This window comes from Myodes glareolus, chromosome 12 (genome assembly GCF_982192425.1).
Source record: "Myodes glareolus chromosome 12, mMyoGla1.1, whole genome shotgun sequence".
NCBI lineage: Eukaryota > Metazoa > Chordata > Mammalia > Rodentia > Cricetidae > Myodes > Myodes glareolus.
Window position 1 is genome coordinate 63,013,378 of NC_142037.1, and position 26,413 is coordinate 63,039,790.

At 41.0% G+C, this 26,413-nt stretch overlaps 1 protein-coding gene across 4 annotated transcripts in view; it reads right to left on the reverse strand.

Annotated features, from left to right (window-relative positions):
* Klf12 (KLF transcription factor 12) overlaps positions 1-26,413 on the reverse strand; it is a 411,445-nt gene that overhangs the window by 233,878 nt on the left and 151,154 nt on the right. The gene's annotated exons all lie outside the window — the stretch shown is intronic.

The following is a 26,413-nucleotide window of genomic DNA, read 5'->3' on the forward strand; positions in this document are numbered from 1 at the left end:
GAAAATCTCTACATATCAACTCCCAAGGAACTATTTTAAAACAGCCAAGTCTTAATTTAAAAGTGAATAGCTAAGAGTCACCAATAGGAAACATTTTTTATCACTCTCATAGATGTTTTGCACAGTCCACTACCTCTGAAAGGAAAGCCACATTGAAACCGTGGCTCCACAGTTTCCTGAGTGTTGATGAGAAGATTAAATCAAGTTTATATTTTACAAATTCTCTCTGCTCTAGGCATATTCTAAATCAGCCATCTACAAAGGTAATCATATAGTCACACACGCAGGGCACAGATAAGATGCATTATAAAATACATTTCGAATTTGCCAATTTCAACTTGACACACTGGCTAAACTCAGAAGCCGATGTGACTGAGCCTGTGGCTTCAGAGTAGTCATTGTGCTCAATGGCCTTACAGAGGTGACAGGACACTAAAGAGATCTTACAAAGTGGGCATCCATCTATGTACGGGTGTGCGGGTAATAGAAGCATTATAGATGTACATGTATGAATGTAGACTAGACAAATAAAAAACATACTCTCACACGTATGTATAACTTGTTTTTTTATGGGTGAATATTATCAATTAGTGGAAAATGTACCACAAAATTTGTTAGTTGGCTATTATGCCAAAATTTCTGTGTGTGCTAATATATATATATAGAGAGAGAGAAGTTCCTAAATATTTGTCTTGGGGGTGACAAAGGGAAGTATAATTTCCAGAGTTTGATGTTAGTACTTTTCAGGCAGCTGATTTTCATGAAAACAGTCCAACAGAATCTCCAACAAATCCCAGGAGGCTATGTTATTAGCAACTGTCACAGCATGGTTCGTGAAGCGCTCCTGACTTCAGTTCCTGACTCTCTAGGAGAGCCTCTCAGAAGCAGAACTTAGAGGTCCTCTCTTATGCAAATATTTTCTCTGAGAAAGCAACAAGAAAAAATCATACACCAATTTTCATAGTTAGTCATAAGAAGCATTGAAAAGTTCACACCCCCTTGACTATTACAATTTCCTGTCCAATCTTCCCCTTGGGAATGAACAACATTGTCTGTATTGGTTGGGGTTATCTCTCATCCTAGCAGATCCCGACAAGAGCAGCTACAATATTGCCAAGCCTTGCTGGTGAACTCAATTAACTTATTCCAAACTTGAAATCTCTTCTCCAAGGCCTGAGGTTGTTAATGCATAAGTGAGGCACCATTGTCAGACTTGTCACTTGTCCCCTGTTTGCTACAGCGGCTCTGGGGGATGTCTTGCTGCAGCTAGGCGGCTCTCCACCACTCAGTCAGCTTCTCCCGAGAGCTCTGGGAATCTCCCTTCACAAAGCCTTTCAAGACTGCTGGGTTGGTAGACAGTGAGGGATGAGGGGACACTGCTTCCTACCCTGAAGCAGGTCTTGCCCAGATTAGGAGGTGAGAGGAAGCCTGGGCCAGGCCGGGAGGGGACAGGGAGTGCAGAAAAGGGAGCTTTAAAGAACTGTTAGAATCTGATTAGGGGCTAATGTCCCTTCTAGTGCTCTGGACCAATTTACAGCTGGTATACCCTAACTACTGTCCCACTAGCTGGGATAAACTCACGAGTTTAAGAAAGGCAAACTAGCCAGAGTTTTGAAGTTAAAAGCTGGTGAGTCATGAAAACCTGACTGGGTCCATGGTCCATTTAGCACATTTAAATCACTATGTTTTCACAATGTTTTTTCCATTTTTGATCTTGAAATTCTACAAATATTCGAGTCAAAATGTGCATTTTAGATTCATGTAAGTGGAAAAAATACCCATGGTTTTTTATTATTTTTTCAATGAAGTTGTTTTCCTTGGGAACAGTTTCACTTTACTTTTCCGGGACCATGCCCAGCCACAGCCATAAGCGACACCATAAACCACAATGTGAACAGCTGGGGGAGCAGAGCCTCCGCCGCCAAGTTCTTTCCATTGGTGTAGTAATTGATAATTAGGGCAGATACATCGCAGCACACACACATGAAGCCTGTTAACCTCTGCACGCAGGATTCTAACCCCACTCAACAGACGCAAAAGCCCTGATAGCCCCCGCGTCTTCGATCACCAAGGAGGCACTGGGGGAGGTGATGTGGTATGTCGTGATCACACAGCACCGGCAATATTCCCCTGCAAAACCATTCACAGATTTATTCAGTGACTAAGAAACACAGGATGTCAGCTGACTGTAGATTTTAAATATGTAATAGGCTCTGACAATTTGAAGTTGCTGTCAAACATGTCTTGCTATGATCGCACTGAAGACGTATTTGTGATGGATCGATAGTTCCATTGCTTCCCAAGAAGTAAATAAAATTGTACCACCACCAATTTTGGTGTTGTGGTGCAACTTCCATTGTAATCAACATTGTGATATTATAAGTTCATCACAATTATATTTTATACTGTTCATATATATATATTCATTTTATACTGTTCATATATATATATATATATATACTCATACACAGTGTATACAGCTTATTTCCTTTGAGTGAATTTTATCAATTAATGCAAAAAGTGCCACAAAATTTGTTAGTTGACTCCTGTAGAAATCGAAGTGAACTTAATAAGAATGTGCCCTTGGGTATTTCTACATGCCAAGTGAGACTGATCACATAGTACTCCAACACATATTTATCTTTGCCAGAAGTCATATGAGTACAGAGGTGACTGGTCTAAACACCTCCCCACACTCAGAATTGAGGTGCAGCAGGAAGGACAGGTCTTCAGAGACAGTATTGCAGACATTCATGCCGTGGAGGTAACTGGGCCATCTTCTACACCCTGCGCTCCTACCCCTGATGCAACTTTGTCTCCCCTTCTGGCTGGGTGTCAACTGGAATAATAAAGGCCTGTCCAATCCATACCGAGCTGTTTAATTTCTGTATTAGACTTCACTCCCTAAATAGAAAGTTACTAATGATATTTGTGTTGTTCTCTGATGGTACAGGACATATTTGTTTAAATATACGTATCTTCTTCAGGATATGGATGGCTGTGGGTGAAGAGACCTCAGTCCTGCACCTGTGTCATGTTGTGAAGTGATGTCAGGGACTGATGAGTGGTTAGGGATGCACTGCACCAGATTGCTGTTATGTCTTTATAGCAAATTCTTACAGGTTTCCAAGGCAAGCATCTTAGAATGTTCACAGTACCATCCAGTCGGAACCTTCGGCGTCAGCAAAAGCAATAGAATCAGATTTCAAGGAACTTCAGATTCTGCATAAAAGAATGCCCTAGAGGAGGTGACCTCTCCTTCCCTGTCTCACTTCTACCACATTACCAAGATTTAAAAATCAGAACACTATTTGTTTTCTTAAATCGTACAATAGATATACTGATTTAACTACTAGATAGATAACAATTCCAAAGTGTTTGCTGAAACTCAAGCGAATCCACGAGTATATCTCTGTCTGGATAAAGGACTCACACACTTACTGGGGAAGAACAGTGCTGGTACACAGGGAAATATTTCAGTCAACTATGGCTATGTAGCACATCACATAGTGGAATGAAACAAGCCTTTTCTCATTCTGATAACAGTTGGAATGCCTTCTTTCATCTCTCATCTCTACTGTAGTTCAGATACTGTGTTAAGAGCTGTGCATAAGGATGCTCATTCAATGCCCACACTGATGCAGGAGGATGAGGCTACTGCGACCTAAGACTGAGCTAGCAGAGAAACAAGGAACTAAAAATTCTTGAGGTTCCACAGTTAGTCGCTGCCATACTATAAACACCATGAGTAACCCCAACTTTGCCCTTCTCAATGACATACTATTTAACCAACTATTCAGGAACTTCCCTGACTATATATCTCCCTTATTAATACATGTCACCTATTCACAAATGCAATATACATATATACATATATACATACATACATATGTATACACACACACACACACACACACACACACACACATCTTACTGAAGGTCCAATGATAGGGATTTTGAAGTCTCAGCCTCTATTCCCCCCAAGGCTCAGCTGGTTAAGTTATGGACCAAATGTGAGCATTTGGTGACTAGCAGCATCATTATTTTACGTAATAACAATCTTAAGTTGAGCTAGCTTCTTTCAAAGCTGGTCCACATTTCTTCCTGTGAAATTGTTTGTACGCATTTTTAGCTCACTGAGATTATGTCTCAATTGATAAATGCCTCAGACTTCATTTAGCCATTTGGTCGCATCCTGGTTTCAGCACCCGGGAACTCTGTATAAGCCCGTCAGAAATGTTTTCTAAATACATTCTTGGTCGTTTGCTCTCTGTTTTCACAATATGGAATGCATTTGGGTAATAGGGTAATATCATATTAGGTATCTGATATGCAGGGCATATGCTCACTGGAATTACATTTCACTTATAATTGCTAATATTAAGAGTAAAGTGTATTTGATGATGCTCCCATATCCTCACTGGTAACTCAGATTTGTAGAGGACATATTAATACCCAAAATACCAGAAGGGACACAGAACAAACACTTTAAACTGAAACTTTACCCTTTACCTTCTAGCCCATCTTTTCATATTTCATTCCTTGCAGTGTTGAGAAGGGTGTCACATTAATGAACATCAACACACAAACTCTGTTTGAAACAGAGTATTGTTATGCAGCTAAAGCTGGCCTAGAGCTTGCAATTCTTATGCTTGAGCCTCTCACGTTTTGAAATTGCACGTGCATGCCAACATGTCTGGCTTATGATTAAATTTTATTTACACAACTATATCTCACTTAGAGAACTATGAGGTCTCTAGGTGAAACTTAATTTAAAACCCAGTGGCGATTTCTGTGACCTATGAGTCCTTTACTCTGAAAAAGCCATCTTCTGACTCAAAAACAAAGCGCTCCCACACACTTCTCCCACTGATGCCTGCAGGCTTCTCTCCTGAGGACTACCTCAACCACATGTGTGCTGCACGGCGGCTTTGAGGACCTGCCTTCAGCCTGCATTAGTGAAGAGCTAAGCCCCACAAGATGCAGTTTGCACCACTATTTAGAAGTGTTTCCTATAAGGAATAGTTGCAAAACCAGCTGTGAAAAAACACAAGCTTTGATTTGAACTGCAAATGGATTTTTTTTTCAAAAAGCAACCAATCACCTAGAGCTGGAGTCTTAAATTTAGTTTTTAAGGGCCTCAAAAATGTCACAGACCACACAGCATCTTGCCGACCACATGCATAGCACAATGTAGGCCTTACTGAGGCTGTAGCCATTTTTGTTTGGGGAAGTATCCATGTTATGATGCTCACATTTGACAAAACCATCTCACAACACATATCTCCGGATGCAAACCCATTACTAGGACACACACAGAGGTCCATACAACAAGTGCATGCCTTCTTCCCTTTGGTTCACTATGTAGAAGATGGTTAAGATGGTGTCTGACTTCCAATTATCACTGCCCATGTCAGCCTTAATACAGGAAGACATTTCTGTCCTTCACATGCTAAAGAACACACCTTAGGGTTCAGATTGGACGGATCCCATCATAAGAATGCAGTGAGGATACCTACTCTGCTTTAATCATCTCACTCCTTTCTACCCTAATAATAAATCATGGAACATTTCTGAGTGATAAAGGGGTGAGTTAGAGACTGGAAATGGGAATCAATAGAGAGTAGGATAATACCATGGCAAGAGAAGAGTCAAGCACCACCAGCCACAACCTACAGGAGGAGTTTAATGTTCCTGCATGGGTGAGAGTATTCCAGACAGATGTCCAGTACATGAGTCCAAGTGTCGAAGTGGTAGGAAGCCCAAACAAATGATCTTGATATTGGAGAAAGATGATAGAAAATGAGCTGGATCCTGGAAATCACTCAATGAACAGGACTGGGGAGGCTAATGCTCAGGGACTAGGACCAGAAGAGTCGAGAAATAGGAAATAGGAGGGGGAAAGAATCACAAAGACACCAACGTAATGGGGCACATACTTTGAGTCTCTTTCTTGGGTATGATGGGTACCATCCCAAGGTCAAGACCTGGGAATCACAAGAGTAGTCCAGGAGGCCAATGGAGAAAGCCCATTCATCGGTAATTACAGAAGTCACTTGCAACACACCACAAGATAATAATAGTACATTTAAATTAAGCAAAGGAGCTTTTAAAATCTGATTCTTAGTCAAGCGTGTTATCCATTGCGTCACTGGTCCGCCATCATGAGAAAGCATTTATTGCTCCATATGAACCAGGTACTGTGTCATCTGTTTTACATTCACTACATTGTTCATGTGCTTCTGCTGACTCGCTCAAAACACGAGTGCCAGGTGCAAGCTCAGCTGTCTGAGATATATCAATACCCAAAACAGAGAAAGCTTTTTGTACAGTTGTTCGAGTCTTTTGATCCCCAAATAACTTATTTTACTATATCAACTTTAGAAGAGAAAATTATTTTGAATGTTCAGAGGTGTTACATGACCTCCCCAAGACTCTGAAAATGTCACATATACATGTATATGTATATACATACAATATATTCATAGAAGTCCACCCACTTCTTTGCAAGTCATCTGCAGACTCCTGATGCGTCTGCATGTGGAGCATATACTGAGCTGGAAGCTTCCAGGCAAAGACAAAGATTCCATACGCATACAGAGAAGGGAGATGGCGTCATTCTCACCCCATGTAGTCCTCAGCCGGCCCTGCAGCAGGGTGTCCTCCCACTTCCCGTCATTTTCCTCAGCTTAAATGGTAAAGATGTTTCTGTCTCCAGGGCTGCGACTCTTTATGCCACCACAGCACCCGTACCTGACAGGTGCTCTCATTGCTCATACACAAGATTCAGAATCGAACGAACAGAGAAGCATAGGTTTGGGGTCATGACATATCTCCATACTAGACTTTAAAAGCATCTAACACTCAATGAGTTCTCAGTCAATAATTATTAAACCAATGAAAGAAACCGCAAATTAAAACCATAAGATCAACTAATTCTGCTGCGACTCTTTAACAGAGTTCCTCATGGTTCTCAGAGTTCCTCATGGTTCCTCATCCCAACCATAAAATGAATTCATTGCTTCTTCATAACTGCAGCTTTTCTACTGCTATGAATCACAATGTAAACAGCTGATACGCGATGCCACAGGGGTTGCGACACAAGGGTAGGGAAGCCATCTTCTCTATCTGAGGTGATAAATCCATTGCTCTCAGGTGGGAAAAGCATAGGGGAAATCCTGCAGGTACAAAATTCTCTCTATTTGTAAGGAATAAATATAATTTAGTAACAACAAAAGGCTAGCAAGGACGTAGACAAAAAGAACCTTTATTAGTGATTGAGTATCTATTTTTACCTTTTCCTCAATATCAAACTCTTTTTTGTGTATTTTTGAAAATATTTTCGTTTTTCAATTATGTAGGTGTGCATGTCTGTATGCATGTATCTCTTTGTGTGTGTGTGTGTGTGTGTGTGTGTGTGTGTGTGTGTATCTCTGTCTGTTTGTGTCTGTGCATATCTGTGTCTGTGCACGTGTGTGAATGCCTAGAGGCCAGAAGAGGTCATGGGATCCCATGGATCTGGAGTTACAGGCCATTGTGAGCAACCATGCACGGGTACAGGGAACTGAACTCAGTCCTCTGTATGACTGTGTGACTCCTCCTGAACTGTTGAACCACCTCTCCAGTCCCAAATCTTAATTTTACATTGGTTTATATTCTCCAACAAAAGGTATGAATGGAACCTCAATATGAATAAACAATAATACTGCATATGAAGAATATTTACAGCCAACTTTCAAATGCAGCCACTATTAATCTGCAGCATTTCTCTCCACTCTTCCTGCATATTCATGCATTCCCACGGTGCCAGTGCAAACATTCCAGAATGGGGCTGCGAATGAGCTCAGTAGTCCAAGCATGGGAAGTGGAAGGACCCTCCAAGGATTCAGGATCAGTAAAGGCAACTAAATGGAGAGCTCTATTCCTAGTCTTAGACGTGACCAATGAGAATCTCAAGTCAGCTTCAACACAAAGCAAAACAAACAAGAATATTCCAAAGGAAGTAACTCCAGTTACCCAAACCAACAAAGTGATTACACTCACAAGCCAGAACCAGCCAAGACAGCTCTCATTCTGGCCTCTACCTTCGATTTGCACACAACACTTTTATACTGTGCATTTCTTCAAAAGCAAGGGCAGCATCTGTATGGAAGATTTCACAGTATGAACTGACATATAAACCTGCTTATATTTTAATGATTTAATTAGAAACACTGTGTTGGTCAAAACCACGCATCTTTTGCAGGTGTTCTGTGTGGGTTTTCTGAACAACAAATTTGGAAATGATACAGTTAAAGCAGAGGTGGGAATGGAACACGACTACTGATGATAGGAAAAACAACTTTTCAAAGGGGAAGTATGTCTCATATGCAAAATGTGCGCTAGGTTTTGACTATTTAATATAAGAACGAATTACAAATGCCTTTAGTTTTAAATTAATTGCATGCTGAAATATTTTAGCTCTGTTCTATTATTAATAAGTATGGTATTGTTTTAGCTTTTCTGTCCATTGGGAAATATAAACATGATTTTTGCTTTATTATGTATTTAAAAACTTTTAATTACATATATGCACGGTACTCTGTGTTTTGGGGCAAAGCTGCTGGTACCAACAAATCCTTGTCATGATCTTGTTCAAGACACCATCCAGTGCTTTAGAGATTTGGGAGGTGGAATGGTCAGAGGGAAAGGAAAAGCCCCGAGTGTCATAAAAGTGGAAGGGGGTCACTGACCCCAGGGGACCAGGCATATGGCCATCCTCAGCACACCCATCAGTCACCCTCAGAGCAGAGTGATCCTCTGGGAAACATACAAGCAGCCCAGCGGTCAGCCACATTTCAGCACTGAACTTGGGGTCTTCAGCTACAACTTCCTCTCCTATCTCCAACTGGTCATGCCAGTGGGGTGGCGCAGTCAACAAACTCACACGATGTTTGCTGGTCCTTAATTCCATATCTCCTTCACAGTTTTAAATTAAAAAAACTGAAATAAACAAGAAAAATCTTGCTCAGATTCAGGAATTCTCCTTGTGATGTAATTATCTACCATGTCTCCAGACACCAGCCCTTCAGTCCTTCTCTTGCTCATCCATGGGGACTTAGCGATGTTGACTCATGATAGTGAGTTCAAACAGTGTCATGACCAAACTTTGATCTGTATGAGACAGATGGGTCCTGCTACCATTTTTTGTTCTCCAGCCCATGTCAAGAACCCTAGGTCAGATCATTGTTCAACCGCATGTACATTTGAACTAATTTAAGTAACAGAAGGTTGGACAAGAGCAGGACTGGTCATAAAGAAGCTCTGGAAAGTCTTTGTCTTACACAAGAAGATTTTACCGTGTTCCCATGATGTCTAGAGCGATGCTTCTGTGGAAGAGGAGGAGAAAAGAAATGGGAGTCCACTTAAATGACATGCTCAAAAGGGGAACAGACATGAAACCCAGCCCTCAGCACAGGCAGGCAGATCTCCATGAGTTCAAGGCCAGCCTGGTCTACAAGAGTGAGTTCCAGGACAGGCTCCAAAGCTACTGAGAAACTCTGTCTTGAAAAAAAAAAAGAAAGTAGAGATGACAGATGTGGACTGATAAATTTGTTTTGACATATTTTCCTCACTTTATTTTTTTGTGATTTATTCAAACTGTATTTATTATCTGTGTAATCAAAAGAAATGTGTGATAGTTTAGAATTTGATGTATAAAAAAGTTAAGCAGCTTTTTTGTTATTAAAGGGAAAAAAATGAAGAAATTAGAAGTCCAATTTCCCATCAGGTTGACACTGAGAAAGTATAGGAGAATCACTTCCATTCCTTAAAAGCAGAATGAGCAATGTCACAAACACTCCCTGGCAGGTACACACGTTACTATTAAAATTTTAAAAAGACAAGTCTAAAACCCCTGCAGGGGAAGATCCAGGCGCTTAACTGTCTGCATTACACTTACAATTGATACACTGATTCCGCTAGACTGTTTCAAATTGACTCTCAATGAATGATTTCAGTTATTATGGTGATGCAGAGAAAGGTGCAATGATATATAATCTGGGCCTGACATAAGCTTTCCATGTACTAGAAGATTCTATAGATACTTACACTAAAGTATTTATCATTCTGCCAGACAAGAAAGCAAGGGCCAAATATATTTCTCTCTACTACAGACTAGTCAACGACTGTATTTAAAATATTTCATTAGTATTAAAAATCAATCTTTGCCATTCTCTGGGGGAATATACATTGATGTATCATTTATTTATATATGATTGACACCTGCCAGATTTTTTAAAATGACACTTTCTGATAATGATTATAATTAGAGTCTTGACTTTTGTACAAATGTTTCATTACCCTGGATCTTTGATCATAAAGCCAATTTCTCAGATTATATATAGAAAACTCTATATGAGAAAATTGCTAGAGTTACTAAGAAAAAAAACTAGGTCCTCACCAATGATCATTTTGGAAAAACTAAAATACCCTATGGGACTTGCAGCATACGTGAAGCTTAGAGGTCTCCGCAGCTCCTAACAAAAATGAGGAGGGGATTGGGGGGGGGGGGAATAAGATGAAAAATCAACTCCTCTTCTTCCATTTATCAGCGCAAGGTCACATGCCCTAGAATTACAATGATGGGAGGGACACAGAGCAGACACATCTTTGGGAACCAGGGCCCTCTTCCTCTCCTACCTAGGCAGGAAAATCAGAATGTCATTGTTCAATTTGCAGACATTACTCAGTTAGAAAATCCACAGAGACTAAGGCATAGGGGATTCCACACATCGTACATCGGATTGGCATGTTTTATGAGGTAAGTGTTCAGGTTTAAGAAAAGGAATTTTGTCAAGGGTATTTAAGGGCAAAAAACCTGAACAGATACCTTACTCAAGATAACACATATAGCAAGTGAGCATGTAAAAAAGGCTCACCCTCTCACAAGGCCAAAAAAAAATAAAATTAAAAAAAAGAAACACTTAGGAGACTAATCAAAATCTAAAGCCATCATACTGATAACCATCACATCATGCACACAAGTAGCAAAGGTGCTTTGATTTGTTGCAGGTAGGAATGAACACACTTTGAAGATAGTTTAGTTGCTTCATACAAAATTGAACAATATGGTCAACGAATTCTGCTGTCACACTCTTTGTAATCACCCAAATAACATTTGCGTTATGTTGCCCATAACTGACCAAATCAGAACTGGAAAGCAACCAAGACTGCCTTCCATTTACAAGTAGACACACTGTGACACTTCCAACCAGAAGAATACCAACTCTGCCCTACAAAGATATCAAGTAGGTTAGTGAGATGGCCCAAGGGATAATGGCATTTGTAGTCAAGTCTAACAATTTGAGCTCTTTCCCTAGAATCCAAACGGTAGAAGGAGAGAAATAACATCAGTCAGTTGTCGTCTGATAGTGACATGTGCACACACATGCACACACATTCTAGATAGATAGATAGACAGACAGACAGACAGACAGACAGACAGACAGACAGACAGACAGATAGATAGATAGATAGACAAACAGATAGATGAATCTTTTCAGATATCAAGCCCTGAAAGGACCTGGAGGACTCTCCATCACTGTCGTGGAGTGAAAGGGAGCACTCTGAAATGGGCTGCACACTGAGTGATGATGACTGTACAACCTGTGGCAAAAACCTAAAACCATGAAAACGGTGATCCCACCTCTGGTCTCCGGGGGTTAATGGGGAAGGAGTGGATGACAGACAGAACACAGGGAACCTGAGGGCAGCCTTGTGTCAAAACTCATATATCCCTTGAAATGCACATGAAGAATGACATCTGACACAAGCCACAGACTCAGCATGCTGATGATGCACCTGTCCAGGGTCACCAGTCCTCACAATGTAGCACACAGTGCGCATGTGTCACCGAGGAGAACTGCAGGTGTGGGGAGCAGGCAGGCAGACGGGCGTGGTAAAGTCTGCTCTGTTTTGCTGTGCAATTATGAAAACAGAGCTTATTAATTTAAAACGATCGTCTCTTGTAAACTTAATTTGAAGTTCCATTTGAAAGAACTTAAAAGAACACATTCTGTACAGTGATTCTCCTAAAGTATAATTTAGAAAATAGATAGAAATCTCAGTGTCATGATTCTTACTGTACTCAAACTGCAATAAAATGGGAGAGTCCTATCTCCTAAAAATAAGCACTACTGCCAAGTCGACAAAACTAATCCAAAGTAGTAGATATGGCCACAGAGTTCTAAGTAGGGCCCTCTCGCACTATTTCATACCATTTAAATGTTTTGTGTTATATTTTTCTATTGCTGGTGGGAGTGCAAACGTGTACAGCCTCTTTGGAAATCAGTATGGTGGTTTCTCAGAAAATCAGGAAACAAGACCCAGCAATACCACTTCTGGGTATATACCCATAAGAAGTTCAATCATACCACAGGGACTAGTTGACTGTGTTCATAGCAGCACTATTTGCAACAGCCAGAACCTGGAAACAACCTAGATGCCCCTCAACTGAAGAATGGATAAGGAAAATGTGGTACATTTATACAATGGAGTACTGCACAGTGGATAAAAATATTGACATATTGAAATTTGCAGGCAAATGGATAGATCTAGAAAAAACATACTGAATGAGGTAACCCAGACAGAAAGACAAATATTGTATGTACTCATTCATAAGTGACTTTTAGACATAAAACCAGCCTACAACCCCAGTCCACAACCCCAGAGAACTTAGACAACAAAGAGGACCCTAAGAGAGACATACATGGATCTACATAGGAAGGAGAAAAAAAACAAAACAAAACAAAAAAAAACATGCTCCTAGTAAATATGGAGCATGGAGGTCACAGGGGAAGGCAGAGAGGTTAAGGGGAGAAAGGGAGGGAAGCAGAGAAAAATGTATAGCTCAATATAAACAACAAAAAAGAAAATCAAATGAAATTATATTACTCTACACTAATTTTAAACCTCTTGCAAGAGCTATAGAAATACTTAGTCAATAATTTGAGTATTAAACAAAATGAGAAAATATTTTGTATCCAATACATTTTCTCCTAAAAATAAAGGAAATTACAACTTGGTGCACTAAGTCATTAAATATAAGACTAAATGCAAATTAAAAATATATGGAAGTCCTTTTTCCACCATGGGATGGCAGAAACATAGAAATATAAAGGTGGAGTGGTCAGTAGTGATAACTGGAATTTTGTATCCTGAGAAAATGCCTGGTGGATAACAAACAAAGCAAAACAAACAACGGGAAACAAAAACCAAGGTTCTGAGTTCCAGAAATCTCTCTCAACTCATCTTACTTTTGTGTTTCCAATTTTCAAATTGACAATGTAAATATTTAAAAATTATTCTGAGTATGAAGATTTACAATTTTTAAAAAATATTTATTTATTGCTTATTTATTTATTGTGTATACAGTATTCTGTCTGCTTGTATGCCTGCATGCCAGAGGAGGGCACCAGATGTCATTACAGATGGTTGTGAGCCACCATGTGGTTGCTGGGAATTGAACTCAGGACCTTTGGAAGAACAGGGGATGCTCTTAACCACTGAGCCATCTCTCCGAAGATTTACAATTTTCGAATTGTAAATTCGAAGAGAATGAGCTTTAAATATGTTTGGGGAATATCTGTCTATCAATTACTATCTTTTGAAAAATTCCAACCTTTGTGTGTGCATGAGGTTTGTGTATATGCATGTTCATGCTCACTGGGGCTACATGTGTGCCATAAAGTATACATATGTGGAGGTCAGAGAAGAACCCCAGGTTCTTGCTTTTGGCTTCATCTTGTTTGAGACAGTCTCCTTTTTACTGCAGCCTATGCCAGGCAAACTTGAACTTGTTCAGACTTTCCCTGTCTCTGCCACCTTTCTGCCGCCCACCATAGGAATGCTGGTGTATTCAGTGCTCACTACAATGAATACTACTAAGCTTTCTGTGTGCCTTGGGAATTGAGATTGGGTCCCCTGCTTTCCCAGCAAGGGCTTTGCCAATGAGTCTGTACCCTGCTCTGGTGATCAATTGTCTTTTAAGCTAACAAGTGATGAGCAAAATAATTCCTTGTTTCGTGGTGACAGGAGGTGGAAGTAGGTAGTCAAGCTAGCCTTGAACTTCTGCTATCAGCTTTACCCACACAAGGCCAGGATGTAGAGATTACAGAACTACAGGTGTACTAACATGCTTGGCTCCATTGTTTTAAATGTATTTTTTAAAAAAGCTTCTGGTAGGTTAGAACTTGTATATCACTGAGAATATCAATCAATACCTTTATTTTGTTTTAAGTGTTTAGTTGGACGACTCTTAGTAAATAAAAAATAATTTGTCAAAAAGCAGAATCATTAATGTGCAGCTACCTCCAGTCTCTTAGTGAAACATTCTATTCATACTTACATCAGCAATTTATTCTAAAATAAGGAAGAAAGGACAACTCAGAAGCTCAGATCTTCTCATGGGTTCATAAATGTGAACAAAGAAAATAACTGGGAAGGAAATCCCACTCCTTGATGACAAATGGGAACAAACTCATCCCGATGCGATGATGAGGGACAACTTGGAAAGGGCTGGAAGGTCAACTCCAGTGCCTAGTTTGACAACGAAATCTGCAAACAGGGACAGCTCTCACTGGTCCTTTAAGAGACACTGTGATGAATGTCTACTGCTTAACTGCACACTGTTCAGGATCTTCTGTGCGAATGGCGGATGATGACAAAGTGATGATGTGCATTGTGCTCGAAGATGCACATCAGTCTTGGGTGCCTGGGTCTTTTCCGCATCTGACTTAAATCATCTGCATCAGGGACAGGAGATGGTTCTCAGGAAAGGCACCTGCCATCAAACCTGAAAACCTGAGTTTGATCCCAGGGACAAAGATGGTAAAAAAGAGAACTGACTTCTAGAACCTGATCCCTGACCTCTTCACATGTGCCATGGTGTGTGCACCATGCACTCCCACACAGACATACACCAAGAAAACAAATAGCTGAACATAATAGCTTTAAAAGATCATGTCTCCAAATTTAAATATCAATTAGCAAGTTCATGCACCAGGGAATTCCTCAGACTTCTGGCCAAGATAAGGGAAGGTAGTATACAAATGGTACCGTACAATTTCAGAAGCACTGAGAAACTTAAGACATCCTAGTGTTAGTGAGTGCCCCCAAACATTCTGGATATGACAATGTGGGATCGAGATAAGTTGTAAAGGCATACTTAGGATGTTCTGATATGATAATGTTGCCATGAACTTAGCAAAGAATGTGAAACAAGCCAAACTCCAAGACAGGACTGTAAGAGCTTCCCTGCTGCGATGGATAATATTGCTTGCCAAGTTGAGAGGATCTAGGACACAATCACATAGGACACAAGCCTCTGGGCACAACGGTGTGGGGGTCACCTAGACTGGGGAAGCTGCTGGCCATGCCCGAGAGAGATTATCTTGATTAGGCTCACTGAAATAAGAAGATCCGTTCTGAATGTGAGCAACATCATTTCCTGGGACTGGCTCCTGGGTCCCAAAAGAATGTTAAAGACAGGTAGCACAGCAAATCTTCTCTCTGCTTCCTGGATGCAATGTGACCAGCTACCTCAAGGTCTTTGCACTGGGACTTTGCTGTTATCACAGACTATACCCTCAAAATGTACACCAAAATTACCCTTTCTCTAGCAAGTGGCTTGTATCGGGCACCAGATATTTTCACGAAGTAGATCATGCAGAAAATGAAATGGTTTGGGTAATTGGGTAAAGATAAAACCAGGCAATGGAGGGCAAGCCCACAGACTCAAAGCAAGCACTCCTCAGGTATATATGTAAGCATCTGGGGTCACCAAAGTGGCTTGGTATGTCATAGCAGTCAAAAAGCTTTTCTTTAGGATCCAACATCTTCAAAGTAGCCAAGTTACACACACATACATACACACACACACACACACACACACACACACACACAGGCATCTATGCACACGCATGCACACAAACCACACACACACACACACACACACACTGCTGTGAATCAAGATACAATATTGATTCCATATTTTAAGTGTTACATATTTTAACAGATTCACACTGCCACCAGTAAAAGCACATTTTCCTCAGCCAGCAATTCTGTCAAATACTTACATAAGATCAATGACTTTAGGAAAAGGTATTTGTGTTTCAATTAAGATGTTTTATGTTAAAAGTATTCCCTATTTTTGGTGGTCCATTTCTCAATTCCATAGAAACATTAATCTCATTTCTCTATCTAAAATAGGTAAAAATTCTATCCTCTGATAACGTCATCACATGCCTAGGTGAAACAAGCGCTACCCAGAGAAGTTGTATTTTGTCTCTATGGCCCTTGGCGACCCTCATATTGTGGACAGTCCACGCAAGAACGATGTGGAGGCCAACTACCCTCAAGGCAGGAGACGCAGAGAGTCTCATATCCAGTTGCTCACTCCTCTGGAACTCCTGTTTTGTTTTGCACTGCTTCTATTCAAAGGTAAACATCTTCAAATTTTCAAGTCTCATAAAAGGCCTGGGGTGAGTGGGATATCATCGGAGGTTATTAACCCACTGTTCCAGCAGGTTTTTGAGCTAGAAAATGATGATCTTCTGCCAATGAGCTACCTCTCTGAGCCATTCTATGGCTACAACATAGTTAGAGCAAGCCACCCTCCTGCTAAGTTAGTGGAGTTGTTGATGCAGGCAATTTGACAGAATCTATCAAAAACCATGAAAATATATATGCCTTTTGTCCTAGAGAATTCAACTCTTGGCACGGATCCTAGATGATAAGCAAGGATGTGCAAAATCGTATTTATTTTCCCACTGTTCATAGTTGGTAAATATTGAAAGCAACCTGCAGGTCCCTAAACAGAACAATGATTAATTAAATCATCATGAGCCCATGTAGTTAAAATGTCACAAATGCTCACTTCAAATGACAGAAATCTGCCCACTAACATATAACAATGGCTAGTTTAGATAGGCAGACATCAATTTCCACAATACCACATATTTTGTACAAAAATCTGTTATATCCTCTATATTTTTAAATATGAAAATATGGATCCAGATGGAAGATAAATAGTTAAATTTCATCCTGTGTGCAAGTATGGAAGCAGCCTTGTTTTTCTTGCCTCATATGTCTCTAACGAGTATATAATGAACATTTATTGCTTTGACAAAAAAATACCACAAGTAAATAAAAAGTTTTTTTTTTCAAAGAAACCATCTGAAAGAAGAAGGATTAGAAGAGGATTGAGGAGGCACTCCTTCCAAGTGTCACAGCGAGGCTCTGAAATGCACAGTCCACAGAGGTCACAGAATCTGTTTGCCGCGGAGATTGTAAGAAAGGGGGAGCGGCCTCTCCTTTTGAGCGCAGCTTGAATGCCATCTTGACCTCCACGACCTCCTGCCGCTCATGTGGAAAAAAGACTAAGCCAAAATACAATTTTCACTCACTGACACAAAAGGTAGTCAATTCCTTAGACTGCCCTGATCCCCTGCAATCCTTCACCCTCCACCAGGGAAAGTAACCCAGACATCTCCCACCCTGCTCTGCAAGCCGATGACCTTGGCTGTATGCGTCCAGCAACTTGCTTGAGCATTAACCATAAATACCGCTGAATATTTGTTCACGCTGTGCAATGCACTTACTCCAGTTGTATCTAACTGATTGTTCCATGAAAAGAAAGCTTGTATGGGCCGAAGAGATGGCTCTGTGGATAATGGGCTTGCTACACAAGTATGGAGACCGGAGTTTAGATCCTGAGAACTTACATAAAAGCTGGGTTGGCTTGGTGGCCCACCTTTAATCCTCGCGCTTGAGAAATAAAGACAAGAGATGCCCATGGCAACCTAGCCAGCTGGACTACTCAAATTTGAATTCCAGGTTCATCAAGAGACTAGATGCACAGTAATTAAAGTTGAAAGTAAATGAGGAAAATATCAGACATCAACCAGTTGCCTCCACATGCAGGTGGATTTGTATACACATGTATCTGTATGTATTGTATATATTTACATACATGTGCAAACACATGTACAAGCATACATACTCATATGCATATGCAATCACACATACAAGCATACCTAAAAACAATACACATGAAGGGGGAATAAAGAAAAATTATAGCTAATTTTAACCACTTAAATAACCCCATCATAAGACAAAGGAAATGGTGGCACCTATTAAAATCCTAAGCATGCTTACCTGTAAATTTTACAACCAACAATGACAAAGTGATCAAAACTACTGTTGGAAAAATTTATAGAAAATTTAATATGTTCAGTTCCTGTGCTATGAAATGGTATCTAAAACCTGCTTTCTTGTCTCCCCTGTGAGCACATATGCAATATTGTGTGGGTATATACTTAAATGCATTGTTTGAAATCGTGTTCCTAGCCTCGACCACGGCAAGAGATGATGACAGGCTCGTGTGAGAGGAGAAGCAGCTGAATCAAGAAAGCCAGGTGACAATAACTGTCCCCAGTTATACAAACTGAGAAACTGAGTCAGTGAAGAGAGCCATAGAAATGCTAAGGAGAAGGATTCAGGCTGGACTGCAGAATGTGATCAAAAAGTCAAAATAATGCCAGGCAGTTTCAAAGCCAGAGGGCCAGGGATGGGCTGTGTGGAATGGGCACTTTGGAGACTATGACCCAAGACGCAGTTTCTGCTTTGGGCTTTGTGTTTTGTTTTTGGTGAGTGTGTTTTGGTAGGCATACATGGATATTGAAAGTCTTCCTCAACTGCTCTTCATCCTGGTGTTTTAGGACAGGTATCTTTCACTAACTCACCTGAACAGGCTGGACCAGCCCAGAGGGGTCCTCTCATCTCCTCTCCACATCAGTAGAAGTAAAAACGCACCCCACTGTCTGAGAAATCTGCCTGGGTGCTGACAGCAACTTGGGTCACCATGTTTGCATAGCAAACATTTTACCAAGCATTCGCCCTAGCCCCAACCAAAACACAGTTTGAAGCAACTAAAGCTCTTCGTCCAGACAGTCAGCTTTCTAATATGGAAAAACCTTGGCCATGAGCTTCATGAGCAAGGCACATGATACAGAAAAGCAATTTCTAAGGTATATTATTCTCTGCACCCAACAGCTAAGTCTTGTGATTTTGAGGAAGCAGTAATCTGGCCACAAAGAACATCTTTGCCTTCATCAGAAGGTCACACTTAAAAAGTATTCTTAGACTATTTTGGAGTTGGGTTCCCTGAGTGGGTGAGCAGTCTGCACTTATTGCAAATTTCAAGTGGGATGAGAGTAATCTGAATGAAAATAGCTCTACCCTATTTTATCTACACGGTAAAGGACACAAGTTGACTTTTTCTTGATGATTCAGGCGGCTAATTAGGAACATGGATGACCAAGCAATGCTGCATATAGAGATAAGTTCAGGACGCACTGAGGTGTGTCTACACTAAATGACCTGGATCTACTGGACTTTGTGTAGCCACCGTATTAGAGGAGGTCAGGCTGTGACATCTCAGTCTGTTCCCGCTCTTTGGATAGATGCTGTTCTCTCCGAAGGTGGGCTGGATGGCAGACTGTGAGGTATGTGGATCTAGGTTGATCTCCTAGCTGAATGAACTTGGATATATCATTTAGCATCTTTGGACTGAAGGTAAAGGATTTCAGCTGGGTGAATCCTGGGGCTCTTTGTTCAAGTTTCTTTCATCTATTGTGTAACTTGGAAACCAAAAGAGCAACCTGCATAGATTTGCGTAGAAAAAAAAATAAAACAAAAACAAAAGAAATACACACATGCAGTATATTTCCTTGTAACAAAACGATGCCCTTGGCATCTCTGTGTCTTTTATGGAGGTTTTATTTATGTAATTCTTAGTTGTTTGTAGGTCAGAGATAGAAATAATGGTTTCTGGACAACAAAGATCTTACTAGTGATATGCCAGTCTGTTTTCTTATGCCTGGATTATACCTACATGTTCTGTTTTATCCCCCAATGAATATAGGCAAACTGAACAAACAGAGGGCAAAATGAAGACTATAATGGAAGCCTCTCTTCACTTTAGTCAATGTCTAAACAATGGTAAAATTTGTTAAAAGGTGTTCTACAAGTCAAGTGTGGTTGTACATGCCATTAATCCAGTACTCAGGAGGCCGAGGCAGTGGATTTCTGTGTGCTCTAGGCCTGCCTTTTCCACACAGTGAATTCCAGAGTAGCCAAGAGTACACAGAAAGATGCTTTCAAAAACAACCAAATAAAATGAGTTTTATGATACCATGTTTTGGAAAAACACGAGGCGCACTGCAACTCCATCGGATTATTTTCGCACAACCCAGGACGAGGGCGTACAGTCAGTCTTTACTTTTCTGCAATGTGCGCACATGATTCCCTACTGGTAGGCGCTCAGTGCTACCACCAAGAATCTGTAATTCAGATGGCAGAAAGAGCTCAGTGGTTAAGAACGGGTTCTGCCTTTGCAGAGGCCTTAGCTTGATTCTCAGCCCCCACATCCGGCCGTTGACAGCCACCCATAAGCCCAATTCCAGGGGGATCTGATACACCTGACCTCAGTGTGTACCTGTACACACACGCGCATATCTGCATATGGACATATAATTAACAATAATAAAATCTCATTTTTTTAAAAAAGGAGCTTGAAATCTAGGCTGATGGCTCAGTTGGTAAAAGTCAATAAATGCCATGAAGCAGGGTGACAGATGTGAATGTATAAGCTGTGTGTGGTGATGGGTACTTGGAATCCTAGCTCTGGGGAGGATGGCACCACTAGCCAGCCTAGCCTACTTGGTGAGCAACAAAGTAAAACACTTTCTCAAAAAGAAGGCCAGTAGCATTTGAGGAACAGTGCTTGAGGTTGACCTCTGACCTTCATATGCTTACTTGTACATGCTCACCTGAACACAAATGTCCTACACATAAACATGAGCACATGTAGAAACATTAACAAAATGTATCTGGAAAGAGCCCCCTCTGCGACCAGGCAGCAGCTCTGTCGCCTACAAGATGCTCATGCTCAAAGAACCCAAGCATCGCAATGACTTTATCTTCTCGCTCACATTCCATTTCTAGGGCCCTCCTGTCACCGAAGCTCTGGATTCCTGTGTCCCATCATCACCTCTTCTTACACTTCTCATAAATTGAAAAAAATTAAAATAACTCAAACAACAAAAAGAGAGAAATAAAAACAGTGAAATTGAAAGTGTTCAAGAATGTTCGTATGCCTTCTTCATGTCTCATAATTCTCTTCCTGCACGTTCCACAGCTGTAGAAGTTTGCGGGACTCATCCTCAGTGTGTTCTGTTCTGCTGTTTGGGAAGATGCTGCTCTGAATTAACCACAGTGCTGACCCTGAGCCAGGACTACTACTATGTCCTAGGGAAGCGTGTCCAGGAAAGGATCCACACTGGTGAGGGCCCTGCATGTGAAGCCACCTTCTGAGAGACTAAAACACATTTTTGACGACAACCGCGAACAGCCCCCACTTACACTGCCTGGAATGAGGTGGATATGTGAAGTCACAGAAGGATAAAAGACATTATAAGCAATTGATGTAGTTATTGCATATAATTCCCCTCTGCTTCTATAGTGAAGAGAACTAGTGGAAAATGGGTTACAGAGCTGGCTTTAGCCCCATTGTCACCAATTACATGCCAGAACTAGTGTTTACGCTACCTCTACACTTCATGGTATACCCACGCATGTTTCATCTTAGAGGAATATCCTTCCTTCCCTTTTCCAAGGCAGAACTCCTATTCAATATTCGAGCCATCATTCAAACATAAGTCTATAATGATTTCTCTTCATCATGCTAAAGCAGTCACTACCTAAGGACAGAAATTAGAAATGAGAAAAGTATAGAGATAAGGAACTTGACTCATGCCCTAGGCAATAAAGATGAAAAATCCTTGGTCCTATACAACTTGGAAGTGAAATATGCAAGGTGTGTTTTGGGGCTCAAATTTCTGGTCTGCTTCTTAAATGATTTCAGCGTAACCTCTTCAATGGGGGATGTGTTTTATTAAAGAAAAGCTATTGCCTCCTAGTCCCCCAAATGGAGCCTATTTCTAGGAGACATGCTTTTGCTTTCTGTCTTAAGAATTATTTCAGTTGAGGTGGCCAATCACTTGGCCAAGGGACTACCCCTCAGGAAGGCAGTTTGCGCTTATGCCAAGTAAAAGAAATTTGAGGAATAATTAACTGTTTAATGAGATAATGTCCTTTTCCTTCTCAGAATTCCTGTCCCTGCACAACTCATAAGCAGTTCTGTTGGTTCTGCCTACTTTTCTGAGTCAGTTAGAACTTTTCCTTTCTTTTTGGTCTTCTGTCTTTTCCTTTGAGATGCTGCCCAGATCCTAAATGTACGTTCCCCTGTAACAGGGTATCCCTCCTTGTTTCTTTAAGGGGCCCCTCCCGACAATATGAGGCTGCTTGTCCAACACGTGGCTGACTTCCATGCCAGCATAAGTCAAATGCCATAGCTTTTGCTCTTGCCCGTCTCTGCCTTCCTCTTTTCAGGCAGCTGCTGAGATTTACAGCTTCCTGTCCTGGAGCTTTTTTAAAATGTTGGTAAGAAGAAGAAGAAGATGATGATGCCATTTCTTTGTCTGTGTTTAGGTTCCTCAGAAGATTAAACTTTCCTGAGGATACAGACCCTGTGTTGTTTATATTTGTATCTTCCAAGCCCAGCCCAGTAACTGACATCTACATGACTTCATTTAACAATGTGTCCTTCTTTCTGTATTCTTCACTGGGCTGTCATCGACTCCTTCTTGGCATGCACTCTATGTAAAGGCATGAAAATGCATAATTCGTGTCTATGTGTTAGATACATACGAACTTGTGCCTAAACTCCACGTTTTGTTCTTACCATTTAGGACTTTTGCACAGGTTCTCACCGCCTTTCATGGAAACTTTACAAATCCGGCAGTGTCAGCCAGCATTGCCGAATGTGTGCTGGTAATGGAGGCCTAGTGCCAGCGTCGCAGCGAGAGTTCCGGAGTTCTTCACCTGAGGCACATTTGGTGTTCTTTTGTTTGACACTGGGATAGTCCACTTTCCATAGGCCATGCTGATTTCCCCTGCTTAACCACAAAGGTGGCTTCTGAGGAGGACGATCTGTCACGGTAGCCACACTTTCTCGTAGTGTGAGTATCTCCTGACCTGGGAATGGGAGCTAGCATTCGCCTCCCAACCAGCTTTGAAACTAACCAAGTGAGAAAGCATGGCGGTATGCTTTATCCCACAAGAAGCATTCTGCAAATATGTTTTTGCTGTGTCTGCAGGCAGAGGCGCCTGACTTGAGTTCCGGGAACCAAACTCAAGACATCCGGCAGGTGATCTTTACCAATGAGCCATTCCTCCAGTCCCGGCTACAGTATATCTTTGGACAACAAGAACATATGAACGGTCCTGACTACTTTATAATCAGCCTAAGTTGTGATTTCATGGGATCGTGCCTGCGAGGGATCCTCACAGGCTCCCTCAAGCTTTTCAATCCATTAAGAACAGACTGAGGAAACTCCTTGCTAACTCTATGTGTTCAAGTGGGTGGGGACAACTTCCGCCAGTTCTAGCATATGTCAGCTGACTGTACATCGGAGCATCTAATGCTATCGACTCCTAGTACACAGGCCCACTTCCACCCCCGCGAGGTACCAGACTGTTGGACAACTTGGACGCTAGCCTATGAAAATGTGGAAACACCAAAGAAACATTAGCCAACAGAACACACACTGGCAGCTGAATCAAATGTTTAGGCCCTGCAATGTAACCAAATAAACCGCTTGTGTATTCTAACAAATGTTTTCTTTGGAAGGCATTTCTCAGTGCAGACGCTGTCGCTGTCAAATGTACGCAGATTTTATGGGTTAAATCAAGAGCTGGGAACAGCAAGAGGGTGAGAGGTGCTTTGGAAACAAAATTGCATATGTTGCAAAAAAAGAAAAAAAGTCAATGTTGACTGAAGGACGGTGTCCTTAAAAAATAGGAAAGTTGTTGAGGGCTTTGAAGGCAGCATTTTTCTAAAAAGCTATTTTTAAAAAGCATAAATTATAGATTTCAAGAAACTTATCTGAACTTAGCAAGATATAAAAATGTGGTCTAGTTTTACAGCATGTGTGGATCATATCATACCAAAGGCAGATATGAAAAACTACAGCAAAGAGGGGACGAAGGACTAGGTGATCATAAATCAAGCCGTTCAGTAGTCAGAACTTTTTAATAAGTCAACAATCACAAACATATTCAAATGATTTTTTTTTAATTACAGAAGGCAGTAATTTGAAGGAAGAGTCAAAATGCTATCCAAACACATGAATCTCCTCATCAAAAGAAACGCCACAAGCAAATCCTAGACAGAGCATCTGATCCACCTGCCACCTCTAATGGGTCCATAATACCTGAAAATCTACTGATCCCCGTCTCAGAGCTGTGATGTGTGATCACCCTCCCTGTGTTCATGACTCTTCCAGGACAGTATTTTCCAAGGCAGGAAAAGTTATTTATCTGCAAACCATAAGCCTAATTCTTCTGAGACCCCCCGGATAAGAATCATCTGGTGAATATTTCTCCCGGGGCTTTAAATGCGGAAACTCTGTCATAATCTTAGGCAGTTTTCACACAACCAATAGAGCTTATGCATGACTATGGTTAACAATGAAAATACTCACTACATTCTCAGGATAATATGACGTATGAATCAAGAGAATTAATAGAATTTTTAGCTGAACATACAAAATGACTCGAGGAGGGAGAATAAAGAGGGAATTTTTTTAAATGATTTTGTTTGCTTTTTTCCCTTACAGACTGAGCAGGAGTACAGCTCAGTGGAATCAACCAATTGGAAAGGTTTGCTAAATCAAACAAAAAGGACCAAATCAGAGGGTGGAAAAAGAAAGACATCCTGTTATAATTAAAAACCAAAGAAAGCTATAAAATCCTGGAATGTTTTGAGAAAGGAGAAAAGTTAATATGCTTGAACATAAAATCACATCACCCTCCTACCATAATTACTACATGAGAGTTTGAAGATTATTTTAACATCACAGGATTGGACCACATCACAGAAACGGACAGAACACAAGGCTTCTCCCGCTTTGTAAATGTTGTTCCTGCCATAAATTTATAAGACCTCATTTATAAGGTCTTTAAAAATGGGTTCAGAGTTAAATGTTTAATAATTAATCCACTCAATGAAATTATTGACAGGCTGGATAATAATTTACGACAGTAGAGTGGCGGGATCCACAACCAGGCTCAGTCAGTCTATATACACACACCATAAACACAATTTTCTTCCTCAGTCATCTCAGAAGTGTTGAGGGTTACACCACCAGCATGGATAGGTAAACACTCTAAGCCCAAACCGAGGTTGATGTCAAGTGTCCTGTAAACTTATACATTTCCATTTAGTCGTCTTATCCCATGTGTCCCCGGTAGAGCTCACAGTGATCACAGCTGCGGTGGACCAACTTCAAACACAGATGAAACAAATAACTGGCAAATCAATAGGAGTTAACCCCCTCCCGGCTTAAATCTTACCCTAGTGTGACCCCCTACTGCCCTTCTGCCCTCTGAAGACTTAATGCATCACCCAGAGCATGGTACACACCTCTATATTTGCCCAAGTGAGAGCTAGATTTATCTCAGTACCAATGACCATCCTGCCACTGGGAGTGCATGGAAAAAAACCTGAGGTGTCACAAGGCTCTGGCCAAGGGGGCTCTTGTTGTTGTGTACTTCGGGTATAAACATTACGTCATTTTGAACAGCCCAAGGAGGGACAATTTCAGCCAGAGGCCCTTTACGGTTATCTGTTTCTGGGTCGGCTCTGCAATAGCCAATTCAAAAAGGAGACTAGAAAGCTCCTGTTGTTTTCTCGATGATTTTGCCCTAGGAAATGCGTAAAATAACTTTGACGATGTTTTTATGGGCCACAAGGTGATTTTAAATACTTAATTCCTGTCTGAAGACCATTCCATTTCAGAAAAAAAAAATCTAAGCAATGGGGCTCACAGTGGTAAAGAGAAAAGCCACAGGAGGAAACACAAAAGGACCAGGCAAACTTGAGCAACTTTAAGACACTCAGGTATTGTAAGTAGTACTTACATTTAAAAGCTTCTTTCTACGGAAGCTGCACTTGGCCAAAAATGGGAAAGAGACAAGGAATACATGGACATGGCTTGCACAGGGCCCAGCCCAGCACCTCCCCAAATCAAGTGTCCACAGTTTCTAAGCCCCAAGGGGAAATACTTCTAAACCATGACATCAAAATGGGAAAGAAGGATGGAGCAATTCTGTGTAAAAGCAAAGAGAGGAACTTCCCAGGCTGAAGAGGTGAAGCTAAACCATGTGGCAAATATGTCTACATCCACAGGACTGAAGCGAAGTAAGAAAGGCATCGAAGAAAATGAGAACACTCACAACAGTGGAATGAAGA